The sequence below is a fragment of the Haliaeetus albicilla genome, chromosome 6, assembly GCF_947461875.1.
Source record: "Haliaeetus albicilla chromosome 6, bHalAlb1.1, whole genome shotgun sequence".
In the NCBI taxonomy this organism is placed as follows: Eukaryota; Metazoa; Chordata; class Aves; order Accipitriformes; family Accipitridae; genus Haliaeetus; species Haliaeetus albicilla.
In genome coordinates, this window is record NC_091488.1 from 41,605,807 (window position 1) to 41,627,686 (window position 21,880).

Consider the following 21,880-nt stretch of genomic DNA (forward strand, 5'->3'; position numbering starts at 1 on the left):
TTGTCAATTAAAAAACTTCTCCTGGTGTTTTGAATGGAAAAATCTCTCAAAAGTGTTTTTATCGAAGCACCCAGTTCCAAGTCCTGGATTATTAGGTTAAGCTCCGTCAGCAGAGAGACCAATATAAATGCTTTTCATACCATCTGCCTCGATGCCTTGACAAAAAAATAAAGAAGAGGAGAAAATATGTAGGTCCAAAACTCTCTGATTTTAACCTGTTTCCCTTTAATATAAAGCTGGGAAATTCAGGTCCTAAAAATATAACATGAAAAATACATGATTACTTTCTTTTCTTTTTATCTTTCCTCAAAACCTCACAGAACATCCAAAATCACCCAGTGTTTCCAGGGCTTGGGTTTTTTTTTATATTTTAAAAGCAGCTTTAAGTGTAGGCACTAGCAAATTATTTTCTCCACTCCCTTTTGCTGTTCTGAAAAGAGCTCGTTACAGTGCATGCATTTTTACCTGATGTTTATTAGGAGGCTCTATATAATTACCAACGTTTTGATTTTCCTGTTTAAAAACAAATTAGGGTGGTGTGCAGGGCCTTGCAATATTAGGAGGCAACTCCAACAGCTAATGATGGAGGACAGTGCCTCAGCGAAGGCGTTAGCGATCCATCTGGCCAATTAAAGAGTAACTTAGGCAGAGCCCGCTACTATTTCTCAATTACGGTGGCTGTGACATTGAGAGTGGAGAAGCAACGAGATTTGGTGTGAAACAATAAAGTGAATCCATATGGAGAAAAATCAGGGAAAAGCTGCTGTAACCCCACAGCAGAGAGGAAAGGGAAAACACTATCAGCCAGAGACGTACCTTGACTTACCGACGAGAAGCAGGGCTGGACTTTAAAGAAAACAACACGGCTCCGACACGAAACAAGTACCGATAAAGTCCGCCTTCCTACAGATTTGCAATCAGACCCTGCGAGTGCTACACAACACGAGTACAATTATCGTAGGTCTCCTCTCCCACAACAAAGATAAAATTCGCGTTCAGCAAAAGACAGCATGTGCTGGGGCTCTTCTGGAGCAAAGCCTGTGCTGGCCAGCCAGCTGTCCTCTGCTGAACATGCTTAGCTGAGAAGTTCTGCTTGTCTTTCCCTCAGCAGGGGCACCGATTGGAGTTTTTCTCCTCCCCTTAGATACCCGCTTTGTAGAAAACGAATTCTCTCTTCAGCTCTTTCTGACTTGGCTGAAAGCGATCGGCACGCTCCACAGCTACGTATGGGTGTGACAGACAGGCATGGGGACAGACAGTCCCATAAACTCAGATGAGATAACTTGGCAACAAGTACTCTAGAAATCCGGGGTGTTTAAAATCTGGCGGTGGATCCAAACTTTAGCTTAAGCCATGCTTAAGGTAGAGAGAGACCAAGGCCTCGTTCCGTGTGCTGCCTTCCCACTCAGTCCCCCCGGAGGGGTGACCGTGCGCTATTTTCTCTTGTGGCCACGACTGCAGAAGCAGGCCAGGAGGATCTCCCATCCCAGAATTTGGACACGGACACCCCACAAGACTACCTAATGTATTTCATATCGTAGACTATTTTACAACTTTTTTTTTTTCTTCTTTCTTGCCTGGCATCTTCAAAAGCATCTAACTTGAACTCCGAAGTCAGTAACAGCATTTCTTCCTGTCCTTTCCCACCCGAGAGACTTCTGCCCCCACTTCTAGCAGGTTAGCACATCCCTTCCTTCCCATACCAGTCTCCCATTCCTTTCTCTCCTCTTCCAGCTGTGACAGGAGAAGGAGTTAAGACCTCGTACTGCTTTCTGGCCAGCACCTCCTCAAGTATGTCACCCCTCCCCACGCACGCTTGAGTTGCGCTGCCCTCCCTCTGGATGGTTCCACATATCTGTCCTCTGAAGTTACAGAGATCAGAATGATTTTCCCCAACATGAAATGCTGTATAAAGAGTGTGGGTGGGAAATACGCAGTGTAATGGAACTGAAACCCCATAAGGGAAATCAACGCAGGCAGCTGCTGATACACTATTTACTTGGATAAATCATCCATTTTCCTCCCGGGCAAGATGACTTGAGGTATCACCTACCCAGGATGGCAAGTGCAAATATAAATAATAAATAAAACTATCTGAGGAAGAATTCTCACTGTAATGGGTTTTGTAGAGAACTAAGTTTCAGTTAAACTTAATCCTTGCTGTCTTCTGTGTCTCCAGCAGCAGAAACATCTGGTCGGTTTTAGATTCCCCTTGGATTCCCAACTTCAAAGGGAGTTATAAAGAATAACAAATACATGTACTGGCACTGAAAAAAAAAATTAGAGCAGCAGGAGAGAATGGTAAAATTGTCCTTATTTGACTGCTAGTGACAGGCGCCACAGGCAGAACTGTGAGAAAAAATCTTAACAGCTCAGGCAAATAAGCTTTTTTTTTTTTTTAATGACTGGCTCTCTCTACTAATGACGCAGAAAATCTATGGGATCTGCCCCATAATGGCAAGAAGCACATGTGCCAAGGAATATGCACGCAAGGGTATGCAGAAAACAGATTTCAAATCAGATATGTACTAAATAATAGGCAGGAAACCAGGAACTAAGTTTTGTTCCCAGCCCTTTCAGTGAGAGTGCCCTGTGTGTATCGCTGGCTAAATTACGGAGGTCCAAATTTTGGCTCTTTTCAAGTCAGTAGGACGTTGTGAAGTATGGTCAAACCCAATGACTGTCATGTGCGCTTTTCAAATCCTACTTCAACACCTCCAGGAACAGGGGTAGGTAAGCAAACAGAGTAACAGATGTCTGCGGCTTTCTATCTTTCCTTTACTCTCTGGTGGCTGGAAAGTGAATGCCATGCTCCTTTTATGAATGCAGCACTACCAGCAACAACTTCTGACATGTTTCTGCCCTTGTGTGCACTGAACTAGCTTCAACGCTGATCTTCTGAATTAGTGCACTCTAATAATCACACTGAAATAATCACACCCCGTACCCCGTTTCACCCATGCAGCACCAGGATCTCCTTTATCTTTTTTTGTTCTTCCTGTTTTATCATTTCAGTTACAGGGTTAACAAAATAAATGTAATGCGAGGGATGTGTGAGGATTCAGGAACCTGTGTGAAGCTTCCTATTTGCTAAACATTAACTCTTGTTGAATGAACATTAACTCCTGTTGTATGAACTCTAAACTTGTTACCCTCTTTCATCAAAACTATAGACTCCTAAATGCCTGGCATCACGTAATGCAAATTTACAAGATGGATGCCAGAGAGGAAAATTACAGAATAAGTTTTTGCAAATAGTATTAAAACCACAGCCATCCCTCTTTCACCTCCATTTACAGAGAGTCCATAGACGGTAAGTTTTGAAGGTAGTCATCAAATAAATTCCGACGATTCCTGAATCAAGAGACTGATCAACTCGTGGATATTTGACAGGACAAGAAAAGCTCTATTTGGCAACTAAATTATTTGTTGCAAATAATACGTTCGGTTCTGTTGCTGGAGTTGCAACCATGACTCTTTTCATGACCCTATTTTGCCTTATTATGTCATGAGGTAAGCAGCTTCCCATTGTTTCATCTTTAAAGATATTTCAGGATCTCTTAAATGCCCCACATAACAGCAAGATCATATCAAGATTTTCCCATAAATACGGCAATCTCATATTTACATCAATTTCAATCGTAAAAATCCTAAGTTCTTGTACAATGTAATGACCAAGGGACTTCTGCAACAGGCTCCTTACTGAAAGACCCTATTCCCAAATTTATTTCTCACTGAATATTAGAAAACTGTAAGTGAAAATGCTTTACAAACTGCTATAGAAATAGAAATTAAAGAATACGCTGTGAAATTTGTCATCCCCGAGACAGAAATCGGCAATTTCTGAAGCTCACACTGCAGCACGTTAAACAGTTGAATCTGAAAAGGGAATCCATAATTAACTTGAATGCAAAGCAGAGACAGGATGAGCCAGTTCTATGTCTGGGGTACTGCTAACAGGTTTGTGGGAGCCGTGGTGGGATAAACTCATCCCTCTTGCCCACGAACTACCACCAGAAGCAATGCTACGTGCGGTAGGAACTCTAGTGACATCAGACTGTCGAGACCTATGAAAGAAAATACTTCTGGAAGCACTACAATCCACAACGTCCTGATGCAAAATTAACTTTTAGGAAAGTCTCCTTGACTTCTTGACCTGAAGACCTTTGACTCTTGAAAGGGGGCCTGCCTTAGTAGGGCTATGCTACCTGTGTTGCCAGTATCTTCCTATTAGGAATCCCTTTAGATTAATGCTTACAATCTCAGTTTTCCAGCAAAATGGCCTATTTACCTCTAGAGATAGTAAGGAAAGATAAAAAAGCAGATCAGGAAATCTCAGGGTTCCCAAAACTCATACTCCGAGAGGGGATTCCTTCAAGTAACACTTAATACCAAGTCAAGATCAGAATTTTTCTGATTTCTGTATTTGCAGTCAGAGCTGCCAGTGTTGATTCTGGGCTGAGGGCAGCACAGGCTGCAAGAGCTTGAATGACAGTCACGGGTTCTGACTGCATCCAGCAGTTTGAATGGAGAATTTCCAATATGGACTTGATCCACAGCCTGCTAAAGCCAAGGAGAAAATTTAGATCAGGCTCCATACACGTTCCAAGGAAACTTGATCTTTTTTCTACATGAAATGCTATATACAGCGACACACAGTTCATTCGAAAACCATACAGTCATACCTCCTGTCTATACCCCTGAATCTGCACTCCTATAACCTGCAGAAATGGCCTTGACTTTCTGAAGACAGACTGGCAAGGGAGTATCAGGTAGAAGCGAAGGCCTAGAGAGCTGTGTCAGTATTCAACGACTACAAATAGTGAGGAAAAAAAAAAGGTACTGAATGAGAAGGGGAGGCAGAATAGCTTGTTCTTTACATTTACGACAAGTTTTTAGAGATACCAATCTTTCCAGTTAAATCATATCTCTGAGTTTGATGTGTTATTAAAGGTAGGAGCACAACAAAAGGGACATAGGCCATCAATCCTGGGACACCAGCTAACAAACACTTCAGTTACATCCCAGGATTTATCCAAACACCTTTATGAATGTTTCTTTACATCCTGTTTATAGCACGTTACATTCTCCTGTGACTAGAGCTGGTAGACCAGATCCTGCATGGTCTAATGGTTTCTTGAGTACCTCTCCTGTCTTCTTACATGTCTGTAGGCATTCAGGCACAATGCAGCAATTGAATATAACCATTACAAAGACAGTTCAACTTCTGGCCAACCCTCAGCATGCACATATACATTTGCAAAGCATTAATGGCATGGTAAGCTAAAAACAACCATCCCAGTAATATTAGCCAGCTAGGCAAGATCTACAGATGCTTTCTGTTTGCTTGGGATATTTTACTGCTTATATTATTATCTTTTTGATGTGTGCTGCTCCACTAGCGTGCAGGAAATACTGTGAGCGTGTCCACAACATAAACTATTTTATTTATTTATTTATAGAGCTCTGAGGTGGGGATGCCTTTATTTTTATATATTTTAAGGCCTAACCACATCACAATTCCAGCTCTTCATGTCCAAGACCAGTGCAAAATGTATTCTTCAGATTAAATCAGCCTTCTTAAGACTAAATTAAATTTATACTTATATAGCAGGTTACATGCTTAGTCACGTAAGAAAATTCTGATGAACACAGGAGACAGCTGTTGGACAAAGCATATCTTCCTGCCTTGTCTTGTCACAGGCCCGTAACTGAGAAATTCTGCACCAACTACGCTATTGTCCAAATACATTTTTATTTAAAAGCAGCTTTTCTGTATCACGAAATACCCCTTTCCCAGTTTGAAAAACAGAAACAAAAGGTTAGGTGGTCTAATGAATGGAAAAGCTTTTCAATTCGTCTTACTTTGTCATCTCTGTGTGCAGAGCCACAGTTTGCCCTGAATGGTTGATCAGATGTTGACTGCTCTATCCCAAACTTACAGAAGTTACAGGGCTGATATTCTTAAGGAATATGACATTGTTGTATCTAGCCAAATTTAAGGAAGCTAGATCTGAATAAGCAAGGTATCACATAAGCAGGTTAGTATCTCAGTCCTCGTTCAAAAAATAAGGACCATCTCACTGTTGAGATAAGCTCAGGTGATTTACATTTTCTAGCAATAGAGCAATCCTTAACTATGTTCTTTGCTTTTAATCTTCACCCTTGCCCTACCTGTCCAAAATACCCCCCTTAAATTCATGGTTTTCTTTTGTAGGGTGCTCCCACCGAGACAGATTTAGGCTAATCCTGAAGAATTTAAACTTAGCCAAACCCATAATCTAAAGTAATATGCCTCCGAGGCATATACCATATTGTGGCCCTGGACAAGACTGCTGCCAGAAGAACTTTACTATTTAAGTATACAGATCTAACATGAGAACGGAGAGGAAAAAACTTCCAATACATTAGAAAGAAAAAGAGAGCATGTTTTGGGTGTTATACAGGACAAGGAAAGACTCAAAGCAATAACCAGAAAGTGCTTTACTAAGGGAAGGTTCCTTTTAAATCAAATCTAAGAAGCAACAAATGGAAGTGAATACACTAATATTAACCGTATAGGCTTTACGTTCACACATGCACACACATCATTACATTCAACTGTTTGCCGACTTTGCAAGCAATTCCACCAAGATAGGTACCCAGAATTTGAAAGGTTTGGTCCGTGACCAGCCCACAGAGAAGGGAGCCAGGAGAGCTGAAATGGTATCAAAGGCTTTCCAATTTGCTAAGCAGAAACACAAAATATATTTCCAGGGAGATCTACATATAGCTGCAGAGCCAGATTCTGATTAACTGTTACAGAGATAGAAAGTCCCATTATAACATCAACACAAGAAAACCTCAACACAGTCTAAGGGTCCTCACACATTTTAAAATTTTTGTTGATCTAACAGAATATGACAGATTTAGTAGATTTTTCTAAAACAGATTTAGTAAAATTCTGATGAAGTACTCCCCTAAGCGCCACCTAGAAAAGCCCAAAAACAGCTCAACACTCCTGCTTTACTGGATAGCTATAGAGTTTGAAATTTGCTTTTGTTTCACAGTTGAATTAAACACTGCATTGCAAAGTTGCCCATGAAACAAATAAAAAATCATTTCAATCAATTGAATGTTTTGTTTTGACAAAATAATTTTGTTTTGATTGCTACTTTCAGTTTTGATTTAAATTTTATATTAGAACATAGAATACATTTTGAAAGAAAAGTTTGAAACAAAAGCATTTCTGTTCCACAAATACCAAAAAGCTTTATCCGGAAATATGAATAATGAAAATAAATAAGAGTCCTGGAGGTTGTTTTTTGTTGTTGTTGTTTTGGGGTGGTTTTGTTTTTTTTTTTCATGAACCAGTATTTCCACAAGAAGAGAATTTCACTAGGTATTTTTTTTAGTGCTTCTAGTCCTGACCTTCACTACTCTTTAGTGAGCCTCAGACGTTTGTAATACCTCTGCAATGCTATCAATGTATCAGTGACAATCTAATTATTATTAATAATCCAGCTGGATTCTTATTCTTGTCCAAGAACCAGTGGAGCTTACCGATGTATGAAAGGTAAGAGGCTTTTTGAGGCAGTCATTTATGTAACAACTAATACACATCTTGTTGGGTCAAGTACCCTTAATTACTATTGCTGTTTGGGGAAGTATCAAAACCAGTTCTGAGCAGGATAAAGCAGCAGCCTGAAAGTCACAGAGAGTCCTACAGAAGAATCTGGAGTAAGAAGGGAGAGGAATGCTAGTTGTTTCTGTCCCTGTAACCTTAAACTTAACTGGTAGAGAAATGTAAGAACAGTTGAGATTAATAAGATGTTTATCATCTAAGAATTCCTTTTTCTTCAACCATTTGCTCCAAGTGCTAAGAAGGCTCATGATCATTGCTCATACATTTCCAAATGAATAAAATGCAAAATACCATGAAGTCATGTGAAGCTTGACTGAAGCTGTGAGACAGATCCTGGCCTAAACCAGGAAGAATTCAGGGATTTCACCTAGATCGGGTAGCGGCAAGAGTGCCAACGTCTGAAACTGTTCAGTTAGGAAGACCAGAAGGAGAGCTCAAGTACAGCCGGGCCTTTAACTGTGACACCACATCATTCCCACTGATTGGAATCCCCTGGCTATTTCAGTATTGAGGTGCTTATGAGAAGTGGTTGTCTCCCGTGCCATTTGGTGAAGGGTTTTTTGTAACAGGGACAGAATCTCAGTAAGAACCAAATAATTTTTGTTTCTTATAAAGCGAATTTCTGAACGCAGTGCTTGGAGCAGAAGTCCAAGGATTCAAACAACTGTACTGCTTAGTACCCCACGAAAGCACAACTTTTTGGAAGTTGAACCTACCTACTACAACGTCAGCTACCACACTTCACAGAGACAGGGAAAGCCTTGGGGAGAACTGTTGGGACTACCTCACCTGTGGGGTTTTTAAAGCATTAGATTTGGGGAAAGGAATTTGGGAAGAGATAGGGTGGCTAAAATAAAAGGAGTTGGGATTGTGTACCTTTACAAAGTGGTTATTACCACATGAGGGAAATACAAAGGCTTGTTCAAAAGCCTGAACTACAGTTACCTCTAATAGAGCTTTTCCTGCTGCACACCAAGCAGACTGTCGAATTTGTGTTCTGCACAAACGGGCCCATGTGCTGACACCTTCCACAGTCTGAAAGGAGTTGAACACTCTCCTTCATCTCACGTGTGCCTTCAGCTAAGGCTGGCTGGAACCCCTTTCTAGCAGTAAGACATCAGAGCCTAACTGCCCGAGGAAGATGACTGACTCCCTCACTCTTCATAAAATAAAAATACAGATTTAGAGATCAGAGAAAACAGAAAATACCCAAGTGCACTTCCATGCCTCAGCATCCTCAGCACTAGCCGTGAATGATCCTCGGGCTTAGATCCACGTTAGCCGACAGGTTTCCCTTCCCTAAACACAGTGCCTCTTCCAAATGAGGGACTCTCAATCCTCTACTAGCAGCTTCCCTCTCCCTTAGCTGGTCTTAGTTATTAAAACAAACAAACAAACAAACAAATGAAAAAAACCCTCCCCCCAACTTTCTTTGCATCTCCCTTCATGCCTCCCAGGGTTTGCTGTTTTTAAGCCCCTGCACTAATACCTGGTCTCTCTGCTCTTTTTTACGTTTGCTTAAAACTCCAGCCCCCAAAAGTGAATTTGGAGAAAACTGGCTTTCTCTAGCTGCCCCATTGTTCTTCTCAGGCAAGATCTATTTCAGATGTTTCTATTTCAAATATTTAATGACAGACCTATTCATACAAAGATATGCCAACACCACTCCCCTGTCTCTTTGGCATGATGCAGAGCACAGAAAAAGATTGTCACAAGATACAAGGACTCAGTTAGTCAATAAAATCAAGTTCTAACTTATAAACAGTACGTAGCAGATTCCATACATTGCCAAACTTCCCAGAAGCAAAAGCCTGACAAAAAGCAGTTTCGAGGGAGATCCCCATGGGACAGACACATCCAGTTAGCACTACCACAGTGGACCCTGGCTGGCTTCCCTTCCTACAGGACCTGAAGAGAAGCCAAAGACCGTATTGAGCCTTGGAGAGTTAACTTACTTTTGGGGTCTTGTCTTCACTGCACTGTCGTTTGAAAGCACAATGCTAACGTTGCCCCCAGCATGACTCCCACCCACAACAGAAGCCTCTTGCTTAGACTAAGTGCTATTTTAACTTGACTCTTTGGCCTAAAAAAAGATTGTAAGTGGCAGCCCATGTTTTGTAGTTACTAGTGTCAGTAACACAGTGGGAACTCAGCAGTTCTCTGGTTATGGCTTTAAAGCATTGATCTAAGGCCCGGTCTTGCAACTGGGATGTAGACTAAAACCACACAACCCTTATACCCGGTTATCTACACCAAGCTCCTGCAGATAGCAGGTGACGGTCTGACATTAACGATCTGCTTCTCCTCTCCTCAGTCCCTGCAGTACATTGCTGACAAAGAAGTACTCCAAATTTGCAGAAGAAACCGCATGCGTACAAATCAATTTTAGGACAGAGAACCCTTACAAACATCAGTCTGTAACACCGTTGCCATTAACTGACTGATGGCATGTAAACCAATACTGGTTTTAAGCATTTTTTCGCACTACTTCTGCCTACCCAGGCTATCGTTTGGAACGAGGGGGCCTTTTTGCAAGTACTTTAGAGTCATCGTCCGTGAAACACAGCAGAGCTGCACCAACAGCCAACTCTCACCTGAACGCAGCGTGATCAGATTTTAGCTCTGTGGGAACTGCAGAGCTTATATAGATGGACAAAAGTATTTTAAGGCACATTGTAGTGTGTAAGAGCAAGCTAAGGTGACCACAGAGACAGCGTCTGCGTGGCAAAGCCAACCTCTTGCATCTTGACTGTTACCTACATAAACCTCCTCGCTCTAATAAACTGGCATGAGATGAGCAAATCTGAGTACAGGCAACTAATACAAATCACCACAAAAGTGGCCATATTGTCATCTGAACATCTCATGCTCTAGTTTATTTACAGTCTCCAAGGCTGTAATCCCAGCTGGTAGTTTTAATTAGCAGTGAATGTACTTTCACAACAAATTGGACCTTCTCCTTCTTGGGCATCAGAGATCCCTTCCACAGATGACTATAGAATATGAAAAGACAAATTTGGGGGACGTCAGGCAGGCAGTTTTCTCATATCACATATCCGAAAAACTACCATCACTCTCTGGCTCACAAGAGGACTTGGCAGCAAGTCAGACTATTTTGACTATCCAGAGGACTCTTCCCCCAGTGCCAGAGGAGTAAGATACAGGCATCATGGAAGCTTGTAACAAAGCATAAAGTCATGCTATTTAGAAGTCAATACAAAACTGTAGACTACAAGGCCAGCTGCAGGGGCTGTCTTTTGCTTCTGGGTTTTAAGCCAAAGCATGGGATAACATGGCAAGCATCGTCAGAGTACGTACATGTCTCCTCTTTTGCTGTTATTGTACAAGGGTAGCTTTGCCCATTCTGTAGCCTTTAGTAAATGCTTTACTGTAAAACTGCAAGTGTAGCAGGGTATTAACAGCCTTTTTCCTCTAGCTGCTCTGGGATTTTTCCTTTCTTGGCTGTAACCAGTTGCAACCAGTTGTGAATAAGTCGTTACCCCTCTGTGCAACTCACAGCAACTAAAAGAAACCAGTGTCATTATGCAAGTTTCCAAAAAAAAAAAAAAAAAAGAAAAAAGTTTTGTTTTACGGTTAATTATCCATGGTCTATTTACAAAATAAATCAACCCATTGTGCACCACCAGGATTTGTGGCCTCATTTGAACTTTGATTTTCATTAATCACTTTAAAAATAAAAGCTAACTAGGGGTTTTTTTTCCTTTTTGGTTTATTACATGCATCTGGGTAAAAATTGTAAAAATGGTGAGAGAACAAAGTATGGATTATTCACCCTCAGTTTCATGACTTACATGATCTCAGTCTTGTCTGCCTCCACGTGCCTAAATAGATGCACAATCCAAAAATTCCAACATTCTGTAAGAAATGCAATCACAAGGAGATTGAAATATTTTTCAAACTCAAACTTTGACTTCCTCCAAAAAAACCCCAACCTGTAAAAAGCTTCCCTTAAGAAACAAGAAGGTGGGAAACGTTTACAAACATATTTAAGCTACTGTAAGAGGCCAATAAAATTACTCATGTAGATATCTAAGTAATACACAAATGTTTGAGAGCTCTGAGTACAAGGCTATTTTATTTTGACAAAACCTACTTGCAGGCAGGCTGGAGAAGGCAGAAACTGGGTATCTGATTTCTTTATAGTACTTACAACTTATACAAGAAGCCAGAAATATTTTTTTTCTGAAAATGTTTTAATTATATTAGATGTTTAGATCTTGTCCCCACGTGATGACAGAGAACTACCGAATTTCTGAAAACTAGCCAATGGAGAGGCAGGCGAAGGACATTTTTAGCTGCTCTGTTGAAAAACTAACTGTATTAACACTTACTTCACTCTGATAGGGAATAAAATATATATTTACATAAACCTGAAATTCTTCTCGGCTTCAACTAAGAAAGCTTGAACAATGTGTTTGTTAACACTATGGACTCTCCAAGTAAAACTAAAAAATATGAAAGGCTGATAAACAACCACAATAAAAGCATATATAACACCAGGATATCAAAATGCTGCTTCCCCCAGTTTTTTTTGTGTGGGTTTTTTTTTTTTTTCCATTTACCAGTCACCCTTAAGCATTCTTTGCCTTTACTACGAGGAACAGAAAGTCACAGTGCTCCACGTAATCACTAATGAAACGCTACAGAAAAAGCTGTGCTGTCGGTAGGTCAAAAAAGGTGGTTCTGCTGCACTCAAGACTACAACTTTTTACTTCAAAGCTCCTGAGCCAGCTGCAAGTATAAAGAAGACTGAACACAGCCAACAAGTATCTTTTAGAAACCGAGATGAAGAGTTGAAGCTAAGACATTAGATCATTAATACTACATATTATTACTAATAGGAGCTCAGGAAGGTAATTTTTGCTTGCCTTTTGGGGCGAAATAGAAATCGTAGAGATTTGAAAAGTTAAAGAATCCCACTGCCTCCTCCTGCACTTTGCAGATGGCTGAGCTGCTTTAACTTTCATTTCCAAAAGTAAATTAGCTCCTACTTAAATGAAAGTAAAATTTTAAACCTGCCTCCACCTGACTGCAAAGCACAGCAGCCGGGCTGGGAGAGGAATGGATAGGCCTTCAAAGAAAATAAAAGCCTTTTTAAGCGACTCCTAATATGAACGCCTGCCCTTGCAGCAGCGAGCTGTGGCCCTACAGCCGCTTTCCATTATAAATGCTAAATTGGGAAATGTTTAACATTCTTTGTTTAATCTTTGCAGTATAAAGAAAAAACAGCTGATTCTCAGAAACACGACAGCCCGAGCAACCATTATGGATCTGCCTCTCCCTTCCTCAAAGCAGAACAGACCATTTCCAGCCTCAGGAGCGACTGATGCTTTTTAATCAGAAATGTATATTTAGATGGATCCCAGAAGACAAGACTGAAACTTTGTCTTTTTTTTTTTTTTAGTCATGTAAGGGGCCTAAGGCGACCAGGATATTTAGTAAAAACTGTAAGCAGAAAAATAATTTAAGAAATAGATGCAGTGAAAACTATGGGCAAAGATGGTTTCAGATGTTTTCTGCACTGTTCTCTCTTAATATCTTTCCACAGTCTTTCCATGAAGAGCATTATTATTTGTTTTGATTTAAAACATTATCAACTGAGTGTGTTTTTCTCTTGTTCACAGCACAGTCAAGGCAGTGAGTCCATCTATTCTGCTGCTGCAACCAGTGACAAATAAATAAGCAAAAACTTGGGAGCGAACAATCCTCTCTGCTGCTTACACAGGCGGACTCTCTTTGTATCTTGTCTCTGCAAGAACTTCCCTAAAGGGGTGAGTTTCATCATGTGTCCTGAAAGCAAAATAAGTCAGAGGTTTCTTCAGTCAAAATTATGAAATAATACCCTGAATCGAGTCCCCACAGAAACCGAACTGTTTACAGATAGTTTTCTTACAAGATTTTACCCTGAAGCACGCTTTCCGGATTATCAAGTCTAGTTCCCTGCTCTCTTTAACTACAGGTATAAAGGTCACGTCCTGAAGAGTTGTTTCTAAGCCTCCGCCTCAAGAAGGTGAAGAGAGCTCATCCATCCTTCCCACCCCAGCCACCAGCCTTCAGCAGTCGGCAGCGATGAGACCAGGCGTCCAGGGAACAAGCCCACGAGCGAACCACAATGAGCTCCTTCCCTTCCCCAAAGTGGGTATGGCATCCTCTCGCGGGGCTCACACCGACGTAGGCGCTCGGTCCGAACAGAGCCCTCTTCGTTTTCAACGGGAAAATATTAACCACCCTACAGAAGACATCCAGGTGTCGACCCTGCTCTAAGCACTGCGCCCATCCCGACAATTCCTCTGCGCCGCTGGACTTCAGCGATCCTTCCACGCGGGTGTCGTGGCCCACCCGCAGACATCAGGTGTAACAGCAAAGACAAGAATATACAGACTCTCGGATGGGAGAAATGAACCCTCTGCTTCGTTTGCTGTGAACGTGTAAGATAATAATTTTGAAAAGGAGGAGCGCAGGAACGTTCAGTGTGGCTAGGCTTGATACTTGTGTTACAACTACTCAGAAAATATTGCTTCTTGCTTCACTTCTTAGGGGCTTCCGTAAGTCAAAAAGGCCCGTGAAGCTTTTGAAGGCAGTAGCAATGAATTACTGATAATGAAGGACACAAAATTGTCATGAACTTCAACCAAAGTGTCAGAGTTGCAAAAAACACTGTTCTGAGGAAGGGAAGGAAGGAGGAAATCTTGCAGAATAATTACTAGATTAAAAAAAACTACTGTAGCTAATTCAGCACATTGCTGGATAGAGCAAAATCATATTTGCTGGCTATTTTTTGAATATACCCAACCCCAAGCATGTGTCAGGGAAGAAAAATAATGAAATTTAGAAATAAAAATTAACGTAGAGCTTTTTTCATTTTTCTTGTTTTGTTTTTAAACCTTTAGGGTTCATATTTAACCTTTTCTCTAAAAGAACAAATTTGAATTTAAGAAAACTAAGGCACAGATCTTCATAGTGGCAGGACTCAAACAGCTTATGTTTAAAAATAAAATACCAGAGTCTTTCCGAGTTGTGAAATGAAGACTTATTCATTAAAACTGAATATTAACATCTCATTTCAGAAACTGTTCAAACCATCCCTTTTGCCTATGAATTTAGGAAGACAGAAGTTTCACAGGTTGCATGTCTAGCATCTGGTCAAGTCAAATCACCCTTTCCTCCATAAATTAAAATTAGATTTCCATTCTGCAGAAAACACAAAAATCCCATCATTCCAGTCGCTGTTCAACCGCCTATACGTAACCAGACTTTTAGCAGCAGGCATTTCCAAGGGTTTGCTTCTTGTTTAATTAGTAAATGCTCAGAAAGTAACTAAATGTGTGTTTGACCATTAGGGAAGGTTAGTAGTGCCTTGTTACAAGTCCACCTAAAGCATACAAATCAAAGCTGGGGACTGACTCGGGAAGTTAGAGGTAACCTAGTGACATGCAAAGAAACTTCTCAGTAATTGAAAAGCATGCAAATGCCTTTAAGAGGGAAATTTGCTTGTCTACTTTTAAAAGTTATCAGGTTTTGTACACCTATTCCAAATAAATATTGCACTGTAGTTAGTGCAGGCAAAAAACTTACAGACTAAAACTCTGAAAAGACAGGCAGAACGTACTTTTCATTCAAAGACATATGACCACTCTTCTGATTAAGTTAAACACTAGAATCATTATTTATCATGTTCTCTGTAAGGCTACACAGTCTACATCTTCTAAGAATTTTATAAAGGGTTGACAGCTATTAGGGGCACCAGGATAAGGGATTTTAAGGAGGTTACTCTCCTCCACTGCATGCAACCATGTCATCAACTGCTACTGATACGTTGATTCAGCTCTATCTTACAACTACATAGGTTTCCAGACTCTATAATTCCTATAGGATAGCCTTCCAGAATTTAATCCTTGGATGACTAAGGTCATCTTCTGATTTCCAGCTAACAGTTATATATGGCTGGTGCCCACAATTTGGTCTTCGTGGCAACAGCGGCCTGAAGTTTAAACGATTTTTTTAACCTCTCCAAATTATTTCAACACCTTCTCCCTGTGCATTTAAATCCACTTTATAAACGTTAATAAAATAACTTCAGAATATTTCTGTAGGGCACAATAAACAAAGTATCTACTACTATAATCCCTAAGAGATTCTGTACTGAGACAGAAATGGAGGCAGAAGAAATTTTCATTGCTCAGAGCCAAAGCAAGCGCTGGTTTCAGAATCAGACAGGGAATCCAGGTGTTCCAGTATGTTTTTGAATATATATATGTACTCCCCAGCAATTTGCTGAAATATACAGCTTATAATATACTTATAGAGTTTATAATCCTCCACTTCCTAGTTTCAGAAACCCCTATTTCATTTAAAGCTTGTCTCAGGGATCACTGTTGAAAGACGTCAGCTTTAACTATTTTTTCTATTATGCCTGAAGTGGGCATAATTCACACTTAGGCTCAGTTTATGACTCCTTTCCAATGCCAGAAAACCACTTTAAAATAACTGAGAATCGAGCCCTATAACTTTATTATTGACCTAATAGACTCCTGACATAATATCAACAGAATTAGCAGCATTACACTAGGGAAGAATCTGTCCAAGAATGTGCACGCAGATGAGAACGATTTGTAAAGGGCAAAAGAAAACAAACCCCAATACAATGCTCGCAACCACAAACAGGTCAGATCCTCAGAGGATACAACTAGGAATAAATTGGTTGCAACAAGCCCAGGAATAATTTCTTCCTGTGATCAAAAAGTATGAACTTTCCTTAGTATTGACCCTTTTCTTCCCTTTTTTGAACAGCCCCAAATCCCTCATTTTTTTTTCTTTTAGCAGGGTTGCACATTTTTCACTTGCATTTGACAGAAATCAATTAAAATACCCCAACCAATCCTAATCAAAAGAATCTCTGCATCTCTATGGACATCAATCACTTAAATGAAATACGAATGAATAAATAAAGTTCAGCGCAGCCCAAAATTTCACTGTGCTTCTGCACTTGCTGCTGTTACACAGAGACTGACCTGACACTCGCATTAAGGTCAGGAGAGAAAAGGGAAAAAGCTTTCATTGTATACATCCAAAGTTTGAGGGGGGAGAAGAGAGAGGAGGAGAGAGACAGAAACACTGTGCAGAAGCCAGGGATGTTCCAGAGCGCACTGTGACAGGAAAATACTCAATAAGAATTCCTCCAGCCAAAAACAGATCTTAAATAGATCCATTGTCTTCCAGCCTGAAGCCCTTAAAAAGGCTCGAAATTGAAGTCTGTGCTGTGGGCACCCGGTCGTTCTTTCCTTTCATCAGGATTTGCAGGTTTTAATACAATCTGTCGTGAGGAAAAACAGTGGAGCTGTACAGTCCAGAGAGGTAACAAAAGTGAAAGGCAGGCGAGAGTTACATAACTGGCTTTTTACATAAATATTACATTGAGAGATATTTTGCTTTTAAGAAAGGAAAAAAGATTAAAAGAAAAGGCAGCACAAAACCACACCAGAGAATTCAACCCAACCTCCCTCACTCCTCCTCCCTCTTTCGCTTTGCAACATGTATCGAGTAGTTAAAGTGAGGTTTTTCTTTTCCTTTTTCCGTTAAGACTAAACAAATAACCGATTCAGCCTTAAACACTTCATAATAGTTTTTCTCGTATTACCTGAAAAGTGCACCACATCATGGAAGCTGGAAAAAAGTCTTATTTTAAAGCACAAGCAAGTCTGCCTTGCTTATCTGCAGCACAGGGCAATTAGAAATGACCATGGATGTTAAGCTAACTCCCCTCTGTACAGTCTGAGAAAAGGGAAAAAAACTGAAAGTCTCCCCATCTGTTATTTCCTTTTTTTTTTCTTTTTTTTTTTTCTTTTGGCTGTAGAAAAGCAAAATTATGCAAGAGCTTTTGAATGTAAAGCCTGTGTGTGCTTTTTCCCTTTTTGTCTCTGTGTACACGGTATGCGATATTGCGTAACTGAGTACAGAGTGGGCGGTTAGCATTTACTATTGATTTACACTACTCCATATAATGAATTCAGAGCTCCAAGAGAGTGACACAGACGAAGAAATGCAGAGGGGTGAGATGCGGATTTAAGGTATGCGTGAGGAGGGGCACCATGGAAAGAGGGAAGCAAAGCCTTTAAAAGCAGAATTCTGCCTTTCTGAACCAAACATGCTTTCCTTCATCTTTTCATTTTCGTGCCTTTTGCTAGAACAGCGGATGCTTAACAAAACCCACGAACCCCTCCGTCCAAATGCAAGGTTTCCCTCCCACATCCACACCCAAATCCTATTAGAAACTACAAAAAAATACATATTAATGCCACTGTGGCACTTCTTGTGCTAGATATAACGATGCACTGGAAGCTCATATTCAGCCATGAGGGTCATTAATATTAGTAAGAGAAATCTTTCTTCAGTAATACTATACATCAACTTTTGACTTACTCGGGACCTACAGGCTTGTAAGAGGACTGAAATCGTAGGCAGCATGCACAGTATGTAATACAAAGCCCTGCATTTTTTGAGGTGGTAGGGTGACATGGGAATATGGGAATTAGAGACTGGAAACAAGGAATGCTTGACCTATTTTGCGCACTCATTAGGCCTGCCAAAATATCCCCGTTGTTCTCTCTTGTACACAAGCACACACCTGGAGTCCTCAATTTAGATGCAGACAGGCCCCTAGCTCTGTAATGAGAATCATTTTGAGTCAGGAAGGTGAAATCCTCTCATTCCCCCAGGTGAATGCCTACCACATTACCGAATCCTTTGCCTCCCAGGCGAGACATGGGTTTCCAAATTCTGCCTGCTCCCACCTGACACTAGGTCCTAGAAAGCAAGGAAACACCACCAGGCTGGCACAACACCGGGCTGCTGGGCATCCATTTATTTATTCATTTTGGGCTGGGGATTTTGCTAATAATGCGATTCTAAAGCATGTAAACATGGTTTCTAAAGAACACTGAAAGACTGAAGACTAAAAGGGGGTTTATTACAACCCGCAGCAGACAACTAGTCTATTATCAGAAATGAAACTGAGTATGCTGATAACAAAAAAAATAAATCAACTATCAATGCTCTTAAAGCTTCTTATGCATTATCTTTACTGGAAGACGTGCATTCCCCATATTGTTTTCTTCAAATTCTGTGTAATGGGCAACATGCTTTTTCTTTGCAGATCTGGCATCAGGCATTTTTACAAGTCCTAAATTAGCAAAGCAAGCAAAAAACCCCCCCACCCCACATTATAAGAAAGGTAAACATATTTTAAGGGAATTCCACACATATACAACGTTTCTAACTATTCTGCTGATTTTTTTCTTTTCCCCAGATCCACATCTACTAACATTAACTATGATACTACCAGCGAGCATGCAGTCAGGATCTCTGTCAGGATTTTAGAAAAAGAAAATGGTAATTCACTATCTTGCACGTGCTTATTCATTTTGTTTGCACAAAACTGGAACTGCATTGAAATTACCCAGAAAAGTTTTACACAAAAAGTCACGTGCAGCCTAACTAGTCTGATTTGTCTTAAAATGAAACTGATCCTTAAAGGAAAAGATTAAGGTCTTCATAAACAGGGACCTAGGTGTGCAATCTGGGTTAAGCACTCATTAATACAGATGGGGCCAACTCAAAACGTCCTCAGGCATGTTTTCTTTGTGTACCAGGAGAACGCTGGCGGAAAGAAACGAGACACAGAAGACACAAACTCTCCTTCACTGTCATGCAGTCACTAGAAACGCTGCTTCGCAATCAAACTTTGAGCGACGCTATGCAAGGTGAGTGTCTCAGGAAGGCTGGGCCATAGGATCAGCTTATCGAACAATGAAAACCTGCAATCTTCTGAAGAGACTGCATGTGAAGAGCAACGTATTTTTCAGCACCACTTACACATTTAAAGTCAGTCTGGATGTTTAGTATCTCCTCGCCTTATGGGACGCAGTGTAGAAGCTTAAAACGCACTAGTCTTACAGAATGTTATATAAAGAGATACAGAGAGAAGCTAAAGAAATACCAGCTAAGGGAAACCAAGCTCAGATATCGGTAAGAGCAGCTCCATCGCTGCTGTGCCTGCTTTTATCGTTGTCCAGAGTACGCACATATTTAAGCACTTGTTTGCATGAGACTATAAGCAACTGGCTGTGGATTGTACATATCAGGTTCAACCAGAGGTCTGTATCCCCTAAAAGTATGGAGAGACAATAATTAGAGTCCAGTTCTGATACATTTTGTACTTGAGGGCTATGAAGGGAAGCTGTCAAAAGTTTCTGTTATCATCAACTTGCCTTCAATCACTCAAAAATTTTGGAAACTTCACTATGTAAATTTTCTATTCTTAATGTTTACCTAATCTGAAATTGAATAAACAGAAGTTCATCTATTTTACACATAGGGAATGTGAAAAAAAGAACATCCAGAGATTTAAGAGAAAGGGGGAAAAGAGAGAGAGATTAAACTATCTGTAGTAAAAAGCATTAACAACTGAAACTATGAATGGACTCACAGCTTACGAAGTCAATACCAGCTAGATTCACGTTTCAAGAAAAAGTTTTCTACTATGATGAAAATACTGCAGTTTTTAGAAGTCCACACAGCTATGAAATCCTACCAAATATTTTACAATGAGCATCTTGGATACATACTTAGGGCAGAAAATCCTAAAAAAAACCCCTTTGTGCATGCTAAAAAGCTGCCCTTTTTGTACATAACCGTATGTTACAGTCTTTAACTTCTCTGGTATATGTTCTCCCTACAAGACAACATACCTACAAAGTAGCATTATTTTTCACTGTGCTAGACAGCTGGTTTGGGTTGGGTTTTGGATTTTTGATTAGCAAGACACATTAATAGTAGATGCCATAGCTCTGTATTTGCAGAAAAACAATGTGACTTCTCAGTAAAGACTGTATCATAAGGGAGAGACTAAGGTTATAAACAAGTTCTTACTCTAGGATTTCATGATATTGCATGTAAGCTTAATGTTTCTCAATACAGTTTCTGTCTTTTTAATGACTGTAGGAGGAGATAAGCACAGTGCTAGGTTGCCATGGGCTTTTAATGGCAAAACAAATAATAAAAAAATATTAACATGATAGAGACAAAAAATAAATACATTAGAGATGCTTGCCAACTCTTCTTGCTTGTTAAAGAATCAATAAACCTTTTGCAGACCTTCTGCAACATGACTTTCCTTGCAATGAAAGTAACTCACAACAAATACGCTTTTCTTGGCAATTTACCTTTATTTTTCTCCTACGGACTTCTCTTTCACATGAACCTTTTGGACTCCACTATTTTGGAATGACCATGACACAGCAGAAGTTACTAAACTTTCCCCACCCCTCAACCAACCTATTAAACATGTGTAATGGTGTTATTTCCTAATGATTCCTCCAGACTGATATATTTCCAAGACAGTTTTAGTCAAAATGAATGGCAGTAAAATTGGCAAAAACTCAGAAAGCAAAGTCCAAGGAGACTAGCAAAGAACTTAAGAGTCAGAAAAAAAGGTCTCTGGATATTTTTGCCATGTCCATCGGAACCCAAAGAATAGAGGTTGTATCAGTGTTTCCATAATAACCCTCAGTTTTCAAGACTGTAACGCAGCTGCAATGATCTGATCCAGACAGAATCAACACGCGCAAGGTTTTAGATCAAGAGCGATTTTTTTTTTTTCCAATGTATTTCCCCTACTGCAAATACAATCTAACGTTATAATTTAATCTGGTAAGGAATTATTAATTTATGAGAATTAGGGAGAGAATGGAGCAGGGAAGCAGAAAACAAAATTCAGAATTCACAGAGAATGCTTTCTGGGATAGCATAAGTTCCCTTCCAGACATCCCCTACGAGATTTTGAAAAGACCCTATTTCTGTAGTAACTGGGGGCTCAGTATAATCCCTGTCCTACAAACCTTAACATTTGTTTTGGTCGCTAAAAGCAAAACCTTATTTTGAAGCAAGTGTGGCTGTTATAATATGGAGCAGATGCAGAAGAGACTAGGAGGGACTCAGAAGAATTTACTGGGTAGGCCAGTTAATTTTTAAAGTACCGTAATTTATCATATTCATCCACCTTATACCTCTCAACTATCACTACACACCTGTCATCCTGCGGGAGTCTGCGTACCTCGGGGATATTCAGATAACAGGTAGCTCGTACACCTGAGCAGCACCTCCACCACCACCAGCAGCACCTCAACAAAGTCCGCGGGTCCCAGTTTCATACAACTTTTCCACTAGCTCAAGGACAAA

At 40.2% G+C, this 21,880-nt stretch overlaps 1 protein-coding gene across 13 annotated transcripts in view; it reads right to left on the bottom strand.

Moving 5' to 3' along the window:
* Nucleotides 1-21,880, bottom strand: part of ZBTB20 (zinc finger and BTB domain containing 20) — a 513,942-nt gene that overhangs the window by 247,966 nt on the left and 244,096 nt on the right. For 2 of the 13 annotated variants that reach the window (XM_069785801.1, XM_069785797.1), the window contains exon 1: nt 17,283-17,544. The exons of 10 other annotated variants lie outside the window; for them this stretch is intronic. The gene's annotated coding sequence lies outside the window, so the exon portion shown is untranslated. Of the gene's footprint in view, nt 1-11,436; nt 13,765-17,282; nt 17,545-21,880 lie in introns of those variants that run through there. One more of the 13 variants, XM_069785799.1, reaches the window with a different exon arrangement.